Genomic DNA, 20,962 nt, shown 5'->3' on the forward strand with positions numbered 1-20,962 from the left:
TGACTGGATCTGTGATGACAGAGGCTCATCTTATCATTTATATCACTGCTGGAGGTGGCTACCCCTCAGCAGTACTTCCAGAACCTCTTATTCACCTGTAGTTATTTCTATTTTTTTAAAAAAGTAGGGATGTAGTGTTCAGCAGAATGAGACACATATCTGTGTTTCTGAAGGTCTGTCATACAAATAATAATGAACCATGAAGTATAACAGCCTTGACAAGAAATCAATGGTGGCTATGACAGCTTTCCTCCTGGATCATAGACAGGTGCTTTCTTAATGGAAACTCCAAAAATAAGGGGAGACTGAAGGGCGGTCATTGCAGCATCTAATGTAAGAACCAAATGGCTGCAGTTCAGTGTAGTTTCAGGAGTTGGAAGGTGGAAAGTAATCCCAGTAGCAGAATTATTGGGCAAACCAAATGCTGGTCAAAGGTGCATGATAAAATAAATGTTATAACATAGTCCTGGAACTTTCCATGTGTACTCAGAACTGTGTGGACATGATTTGTTTTTCTGTGTACAGACACATGTGTCCTTGAGATTTTCAGTACAGTACCTTTCCAGCAGAGGAGCAAAGCAGGTTTTGATAAACAGAAATTTCAGGGATACGCCCGGTAAACCATTTGAATTTAAATGTCTTAATTACTTTTACAGGATATGTGAAAACTGAAGTATTTTAACTGAGGTCTGATTTGCATTTCACAGCTGAGCACTTAATGACTCTGTCCTGGTCATTTGTCTTGGCACTGAGAAAATGTAATTTCAAGTAACATGGAAGGTCCAAAATGAATTCTAGAAAATAAGGGAAGAGCTGAAGATGATTTCTAAGTTTTGTTTCACTTGTGGTTTGCTGGCCTTGTTGTACTTCCGATGTTGCTTCTCTTTTCTGGTTTTGAACAGCTTTCAGAATAATATACAAGCTTCTTTTTATATGCATATTTGTGTGTGTGTGTTTATATATATGTATGTGTCCTTAATCAGAAAACAGAAATGTCTCCTGGCAAAACCCATTAACTTTTCGTAAGCTATTGCATCTCTTGTTATTGTTAGTTTGAAAGGCTGTTTTACCTGAGTGGTGTGCTGGCTGCTCGTGGTGTATTTTTTTTATTATTGTTTTTAAAATAAGGGGTATGGAGAGAGCTTCCGGACATCTGTTTTAGCTCAGAGCTGCTACAACTTCCACATTTGCCATCTTCTATCCATCATCTGTTCTAATTCTCAAATAGTCAACATATACAGGATTTCATATGCTCTCCCATAGACACATCTTTAGTTTGTATTTTCAAATGGTACATAAACATATTTGCTTTAGCATATTCTTTGCTTGTTCTTGGATTTTAAATCCAGAATCAAGAGCACATTGTCCTTCAAATGCCATTTCAATATGTTTAGCATCTCCTGATAAAAATACAAGTTAAATGAGCCCAGCTGGCAGTTTACGGGATATGTTTGGACTTCCTTTCTGCTTAGATTAACAGAACTAAATTTTAGGTGCATTTGTAGTTATGTCAATTCACATGAACTCAAAGCTGTCATTCAAATATTTTCAGGCTTCACATGGAAAAAAGTGACTGTGTCACTAAAAATACCAAATGTCATTGCCTGATCTTGACACTGCATAAAACTTTCACCACCTGCATAGTCATGATGAATTTGTGATGTGACCTTGGAAGGTAAAGTGTTAGCTAGTATTCCACACGAAGTCATGCATTGTCTTTTTTAGCTCTGCTCTGAACTGATGAGTTGGCAGTTTAGTCACTTAACCTACTCTGTTTTCTGTTGCTGCCACCACAGGATTCATAAGAGTGCTGGAGTTGCTTCTTGTTATGTTATGTTTTTGTGTTATTCCATCCTAGTGAAGGTATGTAGAGCTACTTATAAAAAGTGTGTTACTGGCCATTTCAGCTTAATTCATTCTGTTTGCTTTAGAAGTTTATGACCCAGTGAAGCAATTCCATTTAATTCCGGTAGTTCTTCGGACACATTTGGATGGATTTTTTGATAGGAGCGCTTCATATAGCAGCTATGTGTCACCTCTTTCTATCTGAAGGGACAGCTTCCTACCTCAAAATGGCAAAAAGATCTGAGTTTATGGAAACATGGAATCACAGAATTGTGGAATGGTTTAGTTTGGATGAGACTGATAAAAGTTGTAACAATATTATTAAGCTTGCTAGTGTTCATTGATGTATACCCCTGCCCCACAATTTGTTCAGATAACAGAGCTGCGTTTCTGAACCAAGGTGATAAGGAAGTTCTGCTGAGTCTTTGTACCAAGGAAATAGGAGGTTCTGCTTGGACTTGGTCACTGAATATGTAACATCCTCTGAGAAACTTCTGCATGTGTAACACACCTCTTGGAAAACTTCTGCATATGTAGCACAAGTAATATATATAAACTGAAGATATTTTGTGGAAGCTGTGCATAATAGGAGGAGAGAGCAGCACAGAAGGTGTGAGATGCACAGGATAGTGCCTAGGCATTAAAAAAGCCAAAGCTGGAGCACAGTACTGTCGTTAGCTTGAAGAGAACAAAATTGGGCAAATGAAGCTGTAAAGGTGTGTGTGTGACTGCATTAGGTTAGTTACAAAGCACTGGCATTTGTTAGTTTTGAAGGGGAATGCAATGTCTCTTGCTTTAGTTTGCCCATTGGTACTAGGGTGTGCAGATGTCCAGGGGAAGGCATATATGGCACTTGTTGTAGGCAGAAAACCCACTGTGGAACAAAACCAGCTGTGCTTTTGTTAACCCAGAGAAAACCTCTTCAGCAGCTTTTGGAGTACTATAAGTAACATAAACTAAATTCCCTGTGTGGTGATAGAGTCTGTTACTGCTGTATAATTCATAAAAATGCACTAATGTGAGGCTCATTAGAGGTGAATCAAGAGAAAGTTCTCCAGGAATTTGGAATGAAGGTCTCTCTGGTCAGTGAACGCTGTATTCTTCTATGGACTCCAAAACTGGTTGTGAAATGCTGATTTCTTAACTAATAATATAAAAAAAAAGAACTTTTTTGCCTGTATGACTTTTCCTAAGTGTGAATAACTTGAATATTTAGAGTATCACTAAATATTATAGTATCTAAATATTATAGTATCTCTGGGAGGTGACTGTGTGAGCTGCACTGTGCCCCCAGGTTTTGCTCAGGGAGCAGAGACTCCCTAGCCCAGCAGGCTCAGCTCCTCGAGGTTTATAGAAATGTAAATTACATGCCAAATAACAAAATAAAAACAAAAAGAAGTGCTAAACTGTTGAAGTGGCTCAGCATGCTAATGACAGGCCTCATTAGTGTATCCTATTATGGACAATTGCTGCAGCTCTGAGCAGAATAGATATAATGACTCTCATAACAGAGTGAGCGCTGAGTACTAGGGAGTTCTTCAATGCTGTTTCCTTCAGAGTCTATGTTGGACAGATTTGATGATGGAATGAAACCTTATATATAGTTTGATTTTGAATGATATGGGCATATGAACATATAGTCTTTTACAGTTAATTTTATTGAACTTTTTAATATGCTTTTTAATTTTCTTTTTTGGAAAGAGATCAGCTTCAGGAAAGTGAGAAATGATGAAAAGATGCAGGGCCCACCAACAGCAACTGTGAAATGGAGTGCATCATACATAAAATAATATTCAAATCAAGAGGCCTATTTGATTTACTCTGTGGAGCATGATAACTTTCTATCTCTATTGGAATAGTTACCTAAGAAGAAGTGTTAAATTCAATGATGTCTGAATAATACCAAAATAAAATTCCAGTAGCAATAAGCCCTTCCTCTAGCCCTCAAATGTGATTTTGTGGTACCATAGGTTTTACACAGACATTTAATAACTTGATCAAATATTTCACTATTAAAATTGTATCTCATACTTTGCATAGGCCATACATGTGTATGTGTGCACATGTATATGATCATTTAATAATTTTAATTTTTTTTCTGGTAATGATCACCATTGTATTTGAAGCCCAGAAGGTCGTCAAACATATCCCATATGCTGCCTTGTCTAATAGAAAAGCATCAGCACAAACGTGTTTATGCCTCTGAAATGAGACTGATGTGTTTCAGATGTGAAAGATAAAATGAAGTGTTAAAGTACTTGCAAGTAAGAGTAATTTTTTTCTTCTCTATTGGAAAATGCAGGTGCTTTGGGCTCCATACAAATAAGATAGAGGCACATAAATGTATTCTGCAGAATTCTGGAGTCGAAAGATCTATAACCGTTATCAGGAAGATAACAAACAGTAGGAGGAATGCAGTATTCAGGAGCTAACTGGAAAATGGTTCTCATGGAAAGACTCTGTGTGCAGGGTGTAAATAGTCCCTCTTTGCATCACTGTTTCTCTACCCTCAAGAACAGTTCTAAGATACTTTAAAAAATTTACCTCTCAGAGCTATGAAGTAGTGCTCTGTTGCAATACCATGTAAATTTCTGAGGCTTTTGGTCCAATATCAACATTTTTCACTCTCAGCAGCGATATAGAGCTCTTAAAGCAGAGACATTTAAACTGTACAACAAAATGTACTAGTGCTCTGTACTTAGAAGACTTAAATGGTGCTGACTTGTAGCTAGCTTTTCTAAACAGGCAGATATAGCATTTACAACACCATAAAATGAGTATTTGCTGAAAATCAGGGACAAAACCAGCAGCCCTGATTTAACATACAGCATATCTTACTAGGAAAGAATCTAAGCTATTCCAAACATTGGCTTCTTAAAAATATCACCAGGTGTTTGTACAACAGTACTATATCAAGGGCCAGGAGAAAGGTTAGGTGAAAAGATTACTCCTTGAATCTGAGGTTTGTGTGAGCTCAGGTTCTAATGTGCTTGATTAGATATCAGTTCTCATATGCAGCACACTTCTTGCACTAACAGAAAAGTAACTTTCTGAATCTCAGCTAAAATTGATTTTTCATATTTATAGATTACTTTCTCATCAAATATAGTGGTCGCTGGTGAAAGTGGTATATGAGTAACATGATTATTGCTAAATAGTCCAGTAGACAGGGAAGCTAGGGGACTGATCTTGGATGTGTTTGGAAGAATCATTCTGTTAACACAAAATATTTTGTGTAACTGAAATTTACTTCTAAAATAGTTTTTGTTACCTGAGCCATTTGACTTTGTTATGACTGATAGTCTTTGAAAGGTTTACTGATATATGGAGAAAGTTCTGCAAATAACGGGTACTGTGATCAAATAAACTGAGAAGAACAGGAACCCAGCTCTTTTGATTTTAGTTATTAGATACAAGAGGACCACAAAGAGCTAAATATCTTACTTTGTCTGCATGATCATTTTGTAAAAATTCTGAGATTCCCAATTGGGAAAATAATATATCACTTCCACTCACCAGACCCTTTTGGTTACCTTTTTATTGCCGTCTGTCCAGAGTTTATCATTGTGGAGGTATTTTGATATGATAAAGACATTAGGAATGGTTAGTTTGAATGGCTGATTTCTCAGTTTTTGTCCACGTGTGTAATGGGTTGAGCTAAAGTTAAAGATGACAAGGGACTTTGTAGCTAGAATCTTTGCATGCTTGACTGCAATTCATTCCTTTTTATGGCTCCTGCTTTGACAAGTGAAATGTAGCTGCCTTTGCTTTCCAGAATGAATCTCAAGCGTTCCAGATGAGATGAAGCCAATTTGTTGAAAATCATGTAGGCAGAGGCACTCCGTTTTTTTTTTGTTGATTCCCACCCCACACAATCCCTTATGGACGAAAGGCCAGTAAAAGGTGTAGTGAAAATCAGCACTGATTTTTGGACAACAGTTTTCTCTTCCACATCCGTTTTCTGTCAGCAAGCTTAGGTAATACAATATAAGAAATTATAGTGGCAGCTGTATTACTGTATGCTGTAATTCTGTATTACTTATTTTTCAAACTCTGATTGCATTTTAAATTCTTCTTTATGTAGACTACTGTCTACAGCTTTCTCAGTTGAAATTTGTTCTAGAGAAGCTTGCACTACTTGAGTCTCTGAACCACATGTGCTATATGTCTATTGAAAGACTATTGAAATAGCTTCTGTGCTTGCCAAAGAGGGCAGAGAAAACTGCCCTTGTAGCACTCCAGGGCTAAAGTCCTCTCAGCAGCTTGCAAGTCTCTTGGGACAGTTCCTGGCTGTCCTCAGTGAGATGGTGTGATCTTACTGCCTAAAGCAATTCTAACAGGGAGATTTTGTTGGTATTCAGAATGGACCTTCCAAATAACTGTAATTTTAACTTTATTTTTCTCAGATTTGCCTAGTTTAAGCAAAGAAAACATGCTTCATTTAAGATTCACTTTAATATTTGGGTTCTTTCCCCGTGTTATAGCTATGTGTAAACTGCTGGGATTACACTATTCTATATTAAAGACTATACATTAATAAAGAGAATAAGTACTTTCATGTAGTATTTTAGAATCATAGAATCATAGAATTAGCTAGGTTGGAAAAGACCTACAAGATCACCTAGTCCAACCATCCACCTACCACCAACAACCCCACTAAACCATGTCTCCCAACGCTATATCTAAATGTTTCTTGAACACCTCCAGGGACGGTGACTCCACCACCTCCCTGGGCAGCCCGTTCCAGTGCCTGACCACTCTTTCAGAAAAGTAGTATTTCCTAATGTCCAGCCTAAATCTCCCCTGGCGCTTTAGAGCTCCCCTTAGAGCTCAGTAGTAGTTGAATTTGTTCACATAGCAACCTCTACATGCAAGTCACTAAAGGAAAACCTCAGTGTGGAGTTGAAAACTACTGGAAAATGCAAGTGAATATAAAAATAAGGCAGTGATGTATACAATGTACATGCACATATACAATATGATAGTGAACACTGTATAATGTATATAATATACATTGTTCACTATCAAGTGTTTTAAGGTGATTCCTTCAGAACTGATTTCCAATACAGCAGTCTGATTTCCAGGTACCTGTGCTAATTCCATTAGTTACCTTTGAAATTCATGTTAGAGTGTCTGAATGTAATCTGCTCCCTTCCCTTCTAATCATATCTTGGCTATGTGTTCCAGAACTTTAATTTTTGCTCTTTTCTAGGAAAGCTTTCAGTGAGGAAAAACATCACAAAGAGTTTGTTACTGCCTTGTTGCAGTAAATAAGAAATACATTAAGATAGTTAGTAACTAGCAAGTAGTTCATAATACCTGAACAGACACCATCATTCTGAAGTTTAATCACTTCACTGATGGACTTCAACAAAGACCACAAGTGCTGGAGAGTTTTGAAAATTCTGGAGAGTTTTGAAAATTGTACTGCTTATTGAGGTTGAAGTGGGTTTAGAAATTTTGAGTCACTGGTTCTAAGTAGTATTGGATTGCAAAAGGGTTTGATGTTAACCAGAAGGAAGGTTCTTCACCTTCCAAGAAAAATGTTTTCTCACAAAAGATAGGACATTTTGAAAGTGCTTCCAATAGAAATGATTGAAAGTGTCTCAGGGTTGGAAGGCATACATTAGATTATTTGATAAAATGTTTTGAAATGTAAGATTGAAATGTGTTATTGTGAAATCATAATGGAAGAATGAAAGGGATGTTCAGCAGAGGCTGGCCATGGTAGTCATTTAAATTATTGAACCATAAAAACAGTATCTGTGCGTTTATGGTGCAGATTTCTTCCTGCTCTGTATGTAGGTGTGAGGGAAAACTGAGCAAAGGGTCTAGAGGGATACAGTGAGGGATGGGAATACAGCAGGGCATGGGCCAGGTCGTCAGCTGCTGTGCACTGATTAAATCAGGTGAGAGCTTGCAAAGCCCTGTAGAACCTCTTCAGACTCCAGAACAGAAACCTGCAAAACTGACGTTGGGTTGGAGAGCAATGAGGACTCTGATGACAAGCATGTAATTCAAAAAAGACAAGGAATCAAAGCTTTGAAGATGATGCGTGTGTGTGCATGCATGTGTGGGTTGGGGAGGGAAAGAGAGAAGGAAGGAGGGAACTACTAGCTGTTCACTTACTTTTATTATCATTGTTTTTATACACTTACTTGTAACATATATTCTCTAAAAATATTTTACATTACATTTGATGTATTCTTGTGAAAATGCAGCTCTTCCAAAAACAATCTGCATTTCTGAAGCATTTTATGGTCATAACTTGTGTTTTCCTAAACCTGTGATGGGTGTGAGCCCATGCATGATGCTATGTGTTAACATTTCCATTCTTGTTTATTTTCTCACCATCTTTCCTCAGCTGGGGAAAGAGGGCCCTGTTGCCTGCAGCTTGGATTCTCCCAGCACCCTGAGAGTGAAAAATTCATTTTCCACCTCTATTCTGTTTGGATAAGACAAGATTATGATGTAGCCTGAAAGGATGTTATCTACTTATTTAGAAAAAGAAGCAATATAACAGGAAAAGTACTGAAACTGCCAATATCTGAACTCCTCTCAAATGCTAAGGCGACCCCTTAATTTTCCCTTCTTTGAAAACTTTCAACTTCTCCTTAGCCATCTCCCTTGAACCATTTGGAGCTTGGCCTGTAAATCACTGTGAGTCAGATTCTGAAATGATTTTTCCTATCCAGTTGTACTAGAATTGCAGTTTAGTTTAACATGGATTTGTGATATGACTGTTGATGTTCTGGTAAGAATGAGTGAAGGTGCATCAGGAATGCAAATTTTCCAGTGCTACTGTATAAGTGACCTGTTGCTTTTGTTTTATGGCACAGTTGTGTGTTGCTATGTTTTCCTTTTCACGTAGCAGCAAAGAAGGAGGATTCCGATCTTCTCATCTCTTTGCAGCTTTATGCATAAGTATCTCTGGAACATGAGTGATTAGTGCAAATGGGACCCTTGCTCAAAAGAGATAAATCTGGATGATTTCCCTTCACACATTCAGTGCTTAAAAAGCTTTCTTTTGGAACCAGATGTTTATTCTTTTTAAACAGTAGTTGCAGCATCTACTGTTCAGCAGTTAACAAATACCTGTTGATAGATGAGTTTATTAGTGTTCAGTAATGGATGGATGGAAAATGGAATGCTTTAAGTGATGTATTGTAGTCTACAGTAATATTTACCTCCTCTCCCACATCTTCAACTCAGAGGTATTAAGTCCCAACACAGAATTAATAAGTGCCAAAGCATGCAGAGGAATATCTGGAAAAGATAGAGGTACAGAGGGACTTACATAGCTCAGAAACCTGGCAAAATTATATGCTAGTCCCTCAATATATGTAAGTGTTAGCCTGTATATGTGGTTGTTTATACCATGTAATGCTCCTTTAAGCCATGCCCACCAGATCAGGTGAATTCCTTTCTTGTGGACAGCTGTTGGGAGGTTGCTATCTTGATGGACTGATTACTTGCTGCAGTAAATCCTAGTATGTTAATTTAAAGATTACTGGTAGGCAAAACACTTCTGTCTGGTGCCATCCGTCTGATGATGGATGCTCTGAAAAAATAAACATTTGTGATTGTGAGTAGGTGGCTTGCAGCCTGAAATTCTGCAGCCTTGGCTGGGTTCTCCTGATGCTAAATGCGGGGTGGGGGTGGGGGTGGGGTGCGAAGTAGAGGTTAAACACATTTTTGTAAAGCTCTCTCACTTGAGCAGAATCAAGCATGAAGTGGTGCTTTGATTTAGATTTCTACACAACGGGTAAAGAATAATAAAAGTTGCTTTTTTTTTTTTCCCAAAAAGGAATGAAGTAACAAAAAGAAGTTTTTGACATTTATTTTGGTGTTAGATATGTTTGTTATACATTTGTTTATTAGCTGTTTTCCCTTGATTTTATTATTGTGGAAGTTCCTATGATGACAGCGTTATGTGCAGCTCATAGGAAGGATATGCAGATTGTTAAAAGAAAGCATGAAGAGCAAAAGTTCAGAAATGTTCCTATTCTTCTTTATTCTGGTTAAACTAAAACTGAAGGAATTCCTTAAGAACCCTACTATCTGACAGCCTTAAGGTGTGGAGATGTGGTCAGCACTTCTAACTCTTCCTACCTGTGGCTGCTTTGCCATTAGGAAATCCCAGGCCCACAGTGTGAGCTGCTGTGGGGGCTGCTGCAGAACTCTGGGGAGGGGCTGCAACATCTTCACTGCAAATCCTGAACGATAGAGTCAGATTATGCATCTTTCTCAGTGATTTGTGATATGCAATCTCTTGTTAATGGTGGAGTAATTATTAGTCTTTAAGCTGTGTAAAACAGGAGGAGGAGCACTGGAACAGAGATCGTGCTAAAATGCCTATATAAAATTTAGAACTTGTGAACTCTTGTGGGTTTTTTTGATATGTATCTTCTGTCATTGCTTTGAGGGTTCTGCACAAATGAGAGAGATTGGGAAGTGTGAACATGCTGGAAAGGAAGGGATGCAGAATATTGAAAAGATACTTAAAAGTAGGATAAAATATTGTTTAATGTTTATAGTAAATGTGTGGGAAGCTGAATATTTTTGTATACAGTATGTTGATGTATTTTACAACATTGTATATATGCTATGGGAATGTCATTGAAACTATGTTGACATAGGCCAGCTGAGTAGCTTTCCTGTCTCATACATAGAAAAGTGCAACTCTTACTGAACTGAGCCTCTTCTTTCAAGGGGTTTGCATCTTTAGCTGGTTTTTGTGAGAATTTTGGAGATGGGGAATGTAGGATCAAACCTGATGGGGGGGGAGGGGAAGGAGAAAAAAAAAAAAACTACAGAAGAGAAAATGGCTGCATAGATGTGGTAAGTAGAGGTAAATGGTCTGTACTAACTGCTCTTTTTATAAGAAAGAAGGGGAAAAAAGCCAAAAGAAACCCAACATATAAATAAATAATTGGGAAAACAACCTACTCATCCTTTGTACGCTTCTGTGATATCTTACAGAACACTTCTATCTAATAGAAATTTTCCTGAAGAGCGATTTGGGAAAATTCTATTAAAGGTTTTGGAATTAGGGTTGTTGTTTGAGGAATTTATGAATGGGAGGGACAGGAAAAGACTATTGAGTCAAAGAACAACAGCCATCGATGTCTTGGTTGAAATAAAAGGTTGGGTTAGCAGATGTATCTCAAATTCTGGAGAGAACTGCAACCACGTGTGTATGAATCTGGTCCCTGTACCCCTCCTCCCAATACTATGTTGATAAATCATTTTGAAGCAAAGTGCCAGGTACGTGATATAAGTTCTGGGAAGAATTAAACCTTGTACTCAACAGTGCGGAAGACTTAAAGCATTTCACGGACGTCTGATGAGTATTGTCTTTAGTAGTCATGTGTGAAGTAATAACACACTATGCCTTCCCTGTCTCATTAAAAATAATAAAAAAAAAATCCAGGCTTTACTGTACTACAGCAAGTAATTGCTAGTTGCATTATGTTCCGACAAACACTCACTGCAGACATGAGACAGAGCAGTGTAAGTTTTGGCTTCCTAAACTGAAATTGTCTCAGCATCGGATTACTGCTTTACAAATGAGCAACTTTTTTCTTTTTCTTTTTCTTTTTTTTTTTTTTTGCTGTGGTCTTGTGGTCTCATTAATACATTTTCAAAATGGAAATTCAATGAATTAGATTATTTTTCCTCACTCTGTATCCCTTGGGATATCTAACCTATGTTGCTTGTTTTAATTAAATTACCACATCTTCCATATGATTAAATGCCTGAATAATGAAGACTTATGGGAGTCAATTTTAATGCACCATACATGAATATGAGCAACAAGGGGAAACATGTGATTTTACTCTGTGAAAACTTTTAGTAGCAAATGTTTCACCTCATCTCTTTTCAGATCAAATGAAAGTTGCAGAACAGTAAAATATAAAATACAGTATCAGATAGTGCTGTTCAATGGGTGGGAGTACATATCCTCTGAAGGAAATATTTAGGCTGTTGGGAGAAAACCAGAAAAGGGTGTAGAGTAATTCTGGGGACATGCCAGTCAAACATTTTCACAGTTATGGTATAGCACACATTGGTTTTGGGGGCAAGAGCCACTAACCATATAGCATAGTGTGCCTCGGAGCAGTCTTAAAGGGACTTGACGGTCTTTTGCTTTTCGTTTAGAGATGCCTGGGGTTTGAATCAAGATGGGATTTGGCTTAGCATGGATAGGTACTGGGTATCTAATCTAAAAATCATGCCAGTGATTTTTAAGCCCTGAGTGGTAAATGCAGGAAAGAAGTCAGATGTTCCAAACAGGGAAAAATGCATTTAAAAGTCTATTTAATTTTAGCTGTAGGGAAGAAAGTACTGCAAATTATTTGTGTGGTAAGCACTTTCTTATATCCCTGTATTAGGTTTGAGAGGGAGAGTGTTGTGTGAGAGCATGGGGGTGGCATAGACCTCATCCTTACACGAGGGGAAACGTAATAGGATAACAGAAATAGGAACAGCTCCCCATTCAGACTTTCAAGCACTTAAATATGTGATTTTATTAAATTTTAGAGGCTGATAAGAAACTGTAAACTGTTTATGATGAAACCCAACTGTGAAAGGAGACAATAAAATTGTCTGTCATACTGCCTGTAGCAACACTGTTAGTCTCCACTCTTTGATAAAACATTTTTGGACTTCTTTTCCCCTGCTTTTTGTTTACAAACTATGGTCTTTAGTGATTTTGAAATACTGTGATGGTTTATTCAGATTAGATGTTTGGTGGAAAGACATATTTTCTGAGGTGATTTTAGAGCCATGGTCATGACTGCCATGCCACTGTCTTAATTTTGATGGTGTTCCTTAATAAGAACTGCAAAATCTGAGACCATCCTTGACACTATCTGTGTCCAGCTGACCCCCAGCCTACAGAATAATTTTTTGATACTTTTCCCTAAATGAACTGACGTCACAATTGGTGTTGGATAACTTCATCCCAGTTTTGTTATCGTTGTCTCAAATTCTTGGCTCTTTTTTTTCCTCTTTCATACTAGCCTACCAAATTGATAATTATTTCCAGCTCTGAGTCCTTAGGAAATTCTTGTTTTATAACATGCTTATAAATGATACGATGAAATAGATATCTCTGGTCTTCAGAAATTTGATTTTCAGCTTCTGTTCAAACCAAGATTCAGTGCAACTAGGTGGCATATCCGCTTCAGCTGTTTCTTCATATCCTATTTAATTTCTGGAACCTTAGGTTTTTTTCAGCCAAGGACTTCTCATGTGATGCTCTCTCACTACTAGGAAGATGGATTAGCTTACCAAAGGAAGCTATTTCTTAAACATGCCTCTTGTATTAGGTCCATCTTACATTAGATGAATTTTTTAAATTTCTTGTTTTGTATGTATTGTATCCTTGACGTTTTTTTTTTTATTTTGAAAATCTTTCATAGTGTTGAAGTGAAGCTTCTTTGTCTATAGGCAATAATAGACAATATTTCTCTATCCTTTTTAACAATGTCACTCCACTTGTTGTTTACAGGTATTACTTCACTGTTACCATGTAATTTTACTGGCATATTCCATTTAAAATGCTTTCAATTTCTCCAGTGTTTGGTCTTGAAGGCAGCAGAGAGCTTAAGGAGTAGCTAAAAAAGAACAAAATAAGAAAAGGCCATTTTGCTTCTCTAATCTGAGAGGAATAATTGATTCAGAATCTGGCATTTGAAATTCCCTTCAGTAAGAAGAGAAGGAAAATATCAGTGATGATCCAATGTGGGCAAGCTGAAACTATTAAAGCAATTTTCCCAAAATATTGCCCCATATCTTTGTTTTACTTTAGCGTGGTTGATTTTTGAGATGCATAAGTTTTGCTGAAGTTGTTTCCCAATAGAAGTTTCATGCCATTTTGTTGAACAACAATGATTTGGGGAAGATTATTTTTTGTTCTGGTACGGCATATCCTGAGATACTTGTTTTGATTCCCATAGTATTATGATATGTGGCTTCAGGAAAGGTAGCTTGTTTTCTCCTTCAAGACTAATTTTTGGTAGCTGTTTCATGTTAACTCTTTTATTAAAATCATTCACTCTCCTGTAGCGAGGAGAACAGCGGCTGTTGTAATACTTTCTTAGAATTACGTTCTACATAGGACTTTATTACTATGACTTTGTGGCGTGGGCTAGAAAACAGCCTTATTCGTTTTCTGCTCTCCATTTGCTATTAACAGGTTTGTTGGATCAGTTACCCTCCTTTTCTTGCTCTTGTTCTCTTTCCATACAGCTCACACTTTCCTTCCCACAATCTGTCATCCTACTTTCCTACCAAACAGAAAAGAACCATTTGTTATAACTTTAAAAATTAATGTTAGGCAACCAGAACAAAGTTAACAGACAGCCAAATACTTTTCACTGATGATCTTTCCTGATCTTTGTCCCACTGCATAAATAAGGGAATAACTAAACTACCATTATGTCCAGGGATGAGCAAAATGCATATGTGAATGTTTATTAACTTTCCCCTTCAGAGATTTATTTCATTACTTGCTTAAATATTTTGAGAAACATACTACTTTTAAACACAAAAAGCATACATCATATACCTTTCTACTGAGTTCTTGCTCTTGTATAGATGAAATCAAAAGTGTTCTGGCCTCAAAGCACCAGCATTTCCAGGTTGACCTCTGGATGCCTACTAAACAGCAATGAAATAACTTTGAGGATAAATAAGTATTTCATAGTTGCAGCCAGCCAAGAGATATTGCTGTCCCATAGGTTTCTGATTTTAAAGCCAATCTTTAAGCATTCCATCAACAGATAATCACTAAGTCAAAAGTTACAGTGGATTATGTCAAATAGGAAGGGCAGCATGGAGGACATAGTCATAGACGATAATTTGGGTCTAACTCATTCACAGGTGATTGATGTTGATGTACTGGTTCTCTGAAACAGATCAATAATTGAGAGTTTTTTTTCTTTTTGTCTTTTTTCTTCAACTGGTTGAAAAGTTCAGGGACACAAAAGCTATTAACAAGTGCTCTGGAGGAAAGCACCACTACTGAACTGGTGAGTAAACATTTCAATAAAGGTATTAGAAAAATACCTTTATTTTTCTATAAATAAAAAATTTATATAAAAATATAAATAAAAAACTCACTCAAGTGTGAGTGAGTGCAGAAGAAGTATACAAAGGGTCTAATGAGCATAGAAAAGGGAAATCTTTGATGCTGGGCGGACTTGTTAATGGGATGGAATGGTATAAAAACACTGCCTGCTGTATTAGAAGACCCAGAAAACACATTATGAATATAGAAATGGTTTTTTTTATGTGGTTGTGGAAAGGGTAAGCAGCATCCTGAGTTATGAGACATAGTGATTCCAGTAGAAATATGGAATAGTCTTAACCCCCCAAATATATGATTCAAACACACTGATGTGTTAGATTAGATTCTAAAGTTGTGTGCAGTCAGTACTATGTACAGTTCTAGTGATCTTTATCTATGAATTTAAAGACCTGCAGTCAAGGGGAATATTTGGGGAAATGGAAAGTCAATTTTAAATATAGGACGTGATTAGTTTGCCATGTGAAGAAATGGCTGAAAGAAAATATGACTCTTTGATATTGAAACTAAAAATGTTCCTTTTTCTGTAAGAGAAGGTTTTCTTGTCCATGAGTAAATTCAGATTGGGGATTAGAATATTCGTAATCATTACAAGGAGATTTTCTGTTAAAATAGTTAGTTTTAGTCTAGGCTACATGTGCTTGGTTTGAATTACGTGTGTTTGCTTAGACTGGACCCAATGACCCAAGTCATAGGACAAGCTGAGGTCTTCTGTGTTTGTGGATTTTTTGCTGTAGTTCTAGACTGATGTTACTGCGATGTCTGCTCTTTCTCTTGAATCACTTCCGTATTTTGCTGTTTCTGTTTGTATCTTCAGTGACTCATTGTTTTGTCCGGTGGGTTATTTTTCAAAGTATTGGTTGGAGGAGAAGTAAGGATTACTGCGTGTGATGCTTGCTGGGAATTACCTCTCAAGATATGACAAGACTGCCAAAAATGTAGGTACTTCAGGAACAGAGTCATCATTAGTACGTCTCTTTTTCCAAACAGAGAGTTAGGTCTTGACCCTGTAGTGTAAACAACCAGAAGAACTGTAGTTTGTTTCTATATAAAAGCTCTATCCTACAAACATTTACCCTCAAAAATAAACTATCCCAGAGAGAAAATAGTAGAGTAAGAATGTAAAGTAAATTGACATTAGCCTTCTTAAATTCCCATCAGTAAAGTATTTTAATACAAGTCAATGTCTAATATTCTCTCCTTACCACTTGTGACTGAAGAGACTACACAGCTAGTAACTGAGGTGGGAAGGTTTTGATAAAAACATGTACTAGAAATGTCAGTAAAATGTCTTTTTCTTGGAGAGAGGGAGGCCTCTTACTGTATTTCACTTACAAGTTACACTGATACAAGTCCAGAATAATTCTGCTCGTGTCAGTAGAGTATTTAGTAGAAGTGAGATTGCAGGTTGTTTATGTATAAATTTGATACCTAATAGGATCTGAATATTTCAGACAAGGTATATTGCTTTATCTGATTCAAAAGCCTGGGAATTGCTGCAGAAGGACTAGAATAACGCTTTCATAGATTTTCTAAGCAGAGAAAATGAAACAAACAAGAACAACCTTTACACAATCTGACCAATTGCATCAAAATCCAAATAGTTTTCCTGAGCACTCTGTTTCCTGTACTTCACCAGGGGAACTTACAGACCTGCCCTAACCAAGGGAGAAGGAAGCGTCAGGCAGAGCTGTGTGATGGAACCCTGTCTCACTGTGCCCAGGCTGGGTGTATCCTGTCTGATGGGCGCTCTGATGTTTTGTTGTGCTGGCCCATATTATGAGTAGTGTAGCTGAAGTCTGGAGCTTGGAGTCTACGCTGATGTTTAAAAATTTCACAGAAATGTGTTTTTAAATATGAAAAATGTGGAGTAAAACTTACTTTAGAGGATAATATTTCTGATGTTAAAAGAATGCTACTGATGTGCATTTGCTCCAAATAGATAAACTTACTTTTATTAGGTTTTCCATAGGAATAAGATCTGAATTTACTCTGAATAAGGTCAAAATTTAGAATGGGCTTGAAATTTGACTGTGAGCTGGGTTAGTCCCTAATGGAAGAAAGTTCATGTAGCTGGCTATTTATTTGAACTATTTGCCATTTTTGAGTAAACACAGAGCATAATATCAACATTTCTAGTGGCCCTCCTTTAAGTTGGACTCTGATTTATTTAGGCCCTTGTTCCGTTTTTACCTGCAGGTCTATTTTAAGATTTTGTTCATAAAAGTGGCATCTTTGCATGTCTTCAGTCTTTGCTGTAAGGTGATCTCATTAGGCCTCCTATTTATTTAATTTTGGTTGTCTTTTTATTTTTGATGTTTCATATTTTTTTCGTTTATGGAAATGGGGATAGTATTTATCTTCCTAAATAGCTTTGCAAAGCAAATCCAGCAACATACAAACTGGAGAAACTGTGTTTTGAAAAGTAAAGTATGTCAGTTTATGTCTTTTGCCATCTACCAAGTGTTTGGCATTAAAATGTGTTTCAGCATGTAGAAATCCAGGACAAAAATAGCCAAACACAGGGCAGAAGGGCTGAAAATTTCAGATGGGGAAGAAATTAGTGCTGTGGAGTCCAGTGCAAATAAAGGAGTTGTTATTCTCACATCTGTGCAACTTCATTTGTTAAGTAAATGTTTTCAGGTACTGTTAATTTGTTCAACCAAGCATGCTGAATCAAGCTGTTTAGTAAGGAGTAATGGAAGGAGGAAAATGCCGTGTTGTTGATTCTCAGCACAAGTCTTCTGAAATACTCTTAGTATGTTACACTTGTGGAAAGTGATACCCAGTCTCACTGAGGTTCATTTTAACATACCTCTTTGGTGTATTTTAGTTGAAATTGCAGTGTACTGTTTTTTTCACATGCAGGAAATTCTTGATTTAGAGACCTTAGTGTCACTGAAGTCTATGAGAAGAAAACACCTTAGTTAAGTGTTAAAATGTGGTTTAGTACGTAGCTTGCTCAGAAAGTCACTGTCTTCTGAGTGAAGTTTTTGCATATTTCATGGATTTGTATTTCTCCCCAAGCAATCCTTGAAGGAGAGTTAGTATCACTTGGGAAAACAGGGCTTAAAATAATCGTTTAATTCCCACTTTTTTTTCTGTATGTTGCTTGACTAAATCTATTGAAGTAGTTTCCTCAAAGGATTAGCATGTATTGAAATCTTAGGGGATTCTGGCATCTAATTCTTAAATCTTCCTCTCTGCACCCTTGCTGCTTTAGTTTATTTCCTTCCCAAAGGGATATATCTTGAGAATGCTTGGAGCAGGACTGATATGATGTGAATGAAGCACTGTGATACTTAAATAGCAGGGGTATTGCATGTCTCTGAAAAATGCTGTCAGAAAACGAGCTTCTAGTAAGAAGAGCCAGAGAGAAAATTGTTGCTTTGTGAATGTAGTGCTATATGTGTATATTAGATTTAGGCATGAACTTGGACAAGGAAAAAACAACTGAAGTCAAGGGGCTATATCAAAAGAATAAAGGTATTACTATGACTAACGGAGACAACGGTTCAAAAACCCTGGACTGTGTGCACACCTCCATGCTGCTGCAGCTTAGCAGAGAGAATATTTGCATGTAGTTAAGAAAATGAAAAGCTGAATACAGGCTTTGTACAAGGAGGAAATTGTGGAGTGATTTTGCTGGTTGCGCAGCCCTTCAAGCTACAGTGCAGTGATGAGACTGGGTTGAAAGCTGTTCAACAGCTGAGGGGCCTCCCAGCTGAGGCATAGGATGTGAGTTTCTCTTTAGTTAACAGGTAAGCCCTCTCCAGAGGGCTTAGGCACTCATTTCTGAATTCTGGAGTTAAACAATTCCCACTTAGTATCTATCTTAGGGCCCTTAAAATATGTGGAACAAAGGTTTGTGTTTACTTGTGACAATGAACTACCATGCCAAAAGTACCCTGAATTTGCTGCATGGTAGGAAAGGAATGTTGCTGTTTCCATTAGGAAGACTTGTCTATGTAAGCCTTGGGAAGGACAGGATATTTTGTCTGTTTTGGTTCCCTCTGATGTTACAAATTTCCACAACAATTGATACTAATATGCTGCACAGAAGTACACTATTCTACGTGAATTGGTTTGCTGTTGAAACAGGATCTGGGAATGACTGTGGGAAGTCATCCTGGGAAGCACCATTGGAGAGCTTCACAATAGAGAAAATTTTCTCAAGAAAAAAAAATCAGGATATCATCAGATCAAACAGTCTTTAACAGTTCGAGATGAGGGGCAAAATATGTAGTTCTTATATGTTGCTCTCATCTAATTCCTGCTTTTCTGTTGTTGTATCTGGAGACCAGTTCACTGGTAGTTAAAGGCTGTTCTCCAATAATATTAATGGAGTCATACAACTTAAATTGCATTCTTGAATTCTGTAGCAGATTTAATGGCTTCTAGGAACCAGGATTGTAAACCTGTTCCATGCTGAGATGGAGAATGCCAAAGTTAAATGTGCAGTGTCTGAGTGAGGGAATTCCTGAAAACCTGTATGGCTACCATCTATTTTTTTCCCCATTTTGAGACATGTATTTAGTATTTTTTTGTTGATTTGGTTGACTGTTTTCCTTCTGATCTTCTGAGAACATTTCCCCAAGCTTGGATATCACCTTCCCTTCAGGGACTACTGGAAATTACACTGTATGAAGTCAGACTCGCGCCCTACAATAATACTGGGTCAGGGGTTCAGCTTCATGGGCAAGATCGTGCCATGTGCTTGGAAATGCTTTCAGAATGTCAAACAGAGATTTCTTCTGACCTAAAGCACGTGTGCTATGACTGAAATAACTAAATTGGTAAGTATTACTTTATATAGCATATATGTTAAAAAAAATATATTGATCTGGATACAGAATACCTAGAGGTGTAGAGAGCTAACAGAGTACTTCAGTGTTTGTTGCATCTGTGTCAATGGTTTACGGGCGTTCAGCCTGGTTCCGTGACAAATGGGATGGGGGACCCACGGACCCATGCCCCAGGAAAAGGGAAAAAGGGTAAGGAAATGGGCCTGAGAGCAAAAACAGTGGCAACAATCTGAGGAGAAACAAACTAATTTACTAAATGAGATATCGGAATGCAAAACAACACACTATAATACAATATAATTACAATTTAAGCTGATAAACCCAATACAGTTAGAGACAACGTCCAAAAATCAAGGTAGGTCTTACTTAAGACGGCTGGGGAGCGAGATGCTGCCAGGACGAGAGACGGGCGGAAAAGAGAGCGAGGTCTCGTGATCTGCAAGTTTTCATCTTTCTCTCTGGCCAGAAAACAGTAACAGGGTCGCAAAGTCCCCTGGGAAATGTAGTAGTCCTTCTCTTCTGAGAACCAGGTACATACACTACATGATGTTATGATGTGGAATACCAATAAACGAAAATCATAAAACCATGTCAATCTGTGAGTAGTCACTGATTTTTGTGTGATCTTCTCACAGCAGTCTTTCTTAGTTATTCATTAGAAACTTACTGGTAATGTGGATTTAATTAGGCATATATTTATTTTACTTTCATCTTTGTTTGCTCTTTTTTTTAATAGGGAATTTGAGAGAAGAGAATTAGTGGAAAATAATTTTAGATCTTTGGTTGCAGAATTTCTGTGATGCCATACCTCATCAGCTGTCAGATAGAGGCAGAATAACACTTGTAGGTTGCTCCAAAAGTAATGCCTCTTATTTATTTCCGTGGGAAATGAAACAGATACAAAGCGCACAATTACACTATTTGATAGAGCAGATTCTCAGCTATGAAGCACTACTTTTCATCACAGTCACCACCATTAGTTGTGCGTTTTTGTCAGTGATGAACAAGAGCCTGAATGCCACCCTTCTAAACATCTGCATCAGAGGAGGTGACCCACTGTCGCCACTGCTGAAATGCATCATCCACCACCTTGCTTTGCTCACATCCACTGGTTGGTCTCCATCAATTCAGCAAACATTGATGAATGTCAATGGGTGCCATTGTTTCTGCATGGAGGAATTCAGTGACACACCTTTGCTGTATACACACTCTCATGTCA

The sequence above is a fragment of the Numida meleagris genome, chromosome 4, assembly GCF_002078875.1.
Source record: "Numida meleagris isolate 19003 breed g44 Domestic line chromosome 4, NumMel1.0, whole genome shotgun sequence".
Taxonomy (NCBI): domain Eukaryota; kingdom Metazoa; phylum Chordata; class Aves; order Galliformes; family Numididae; genus Numida; species Numida meleagris.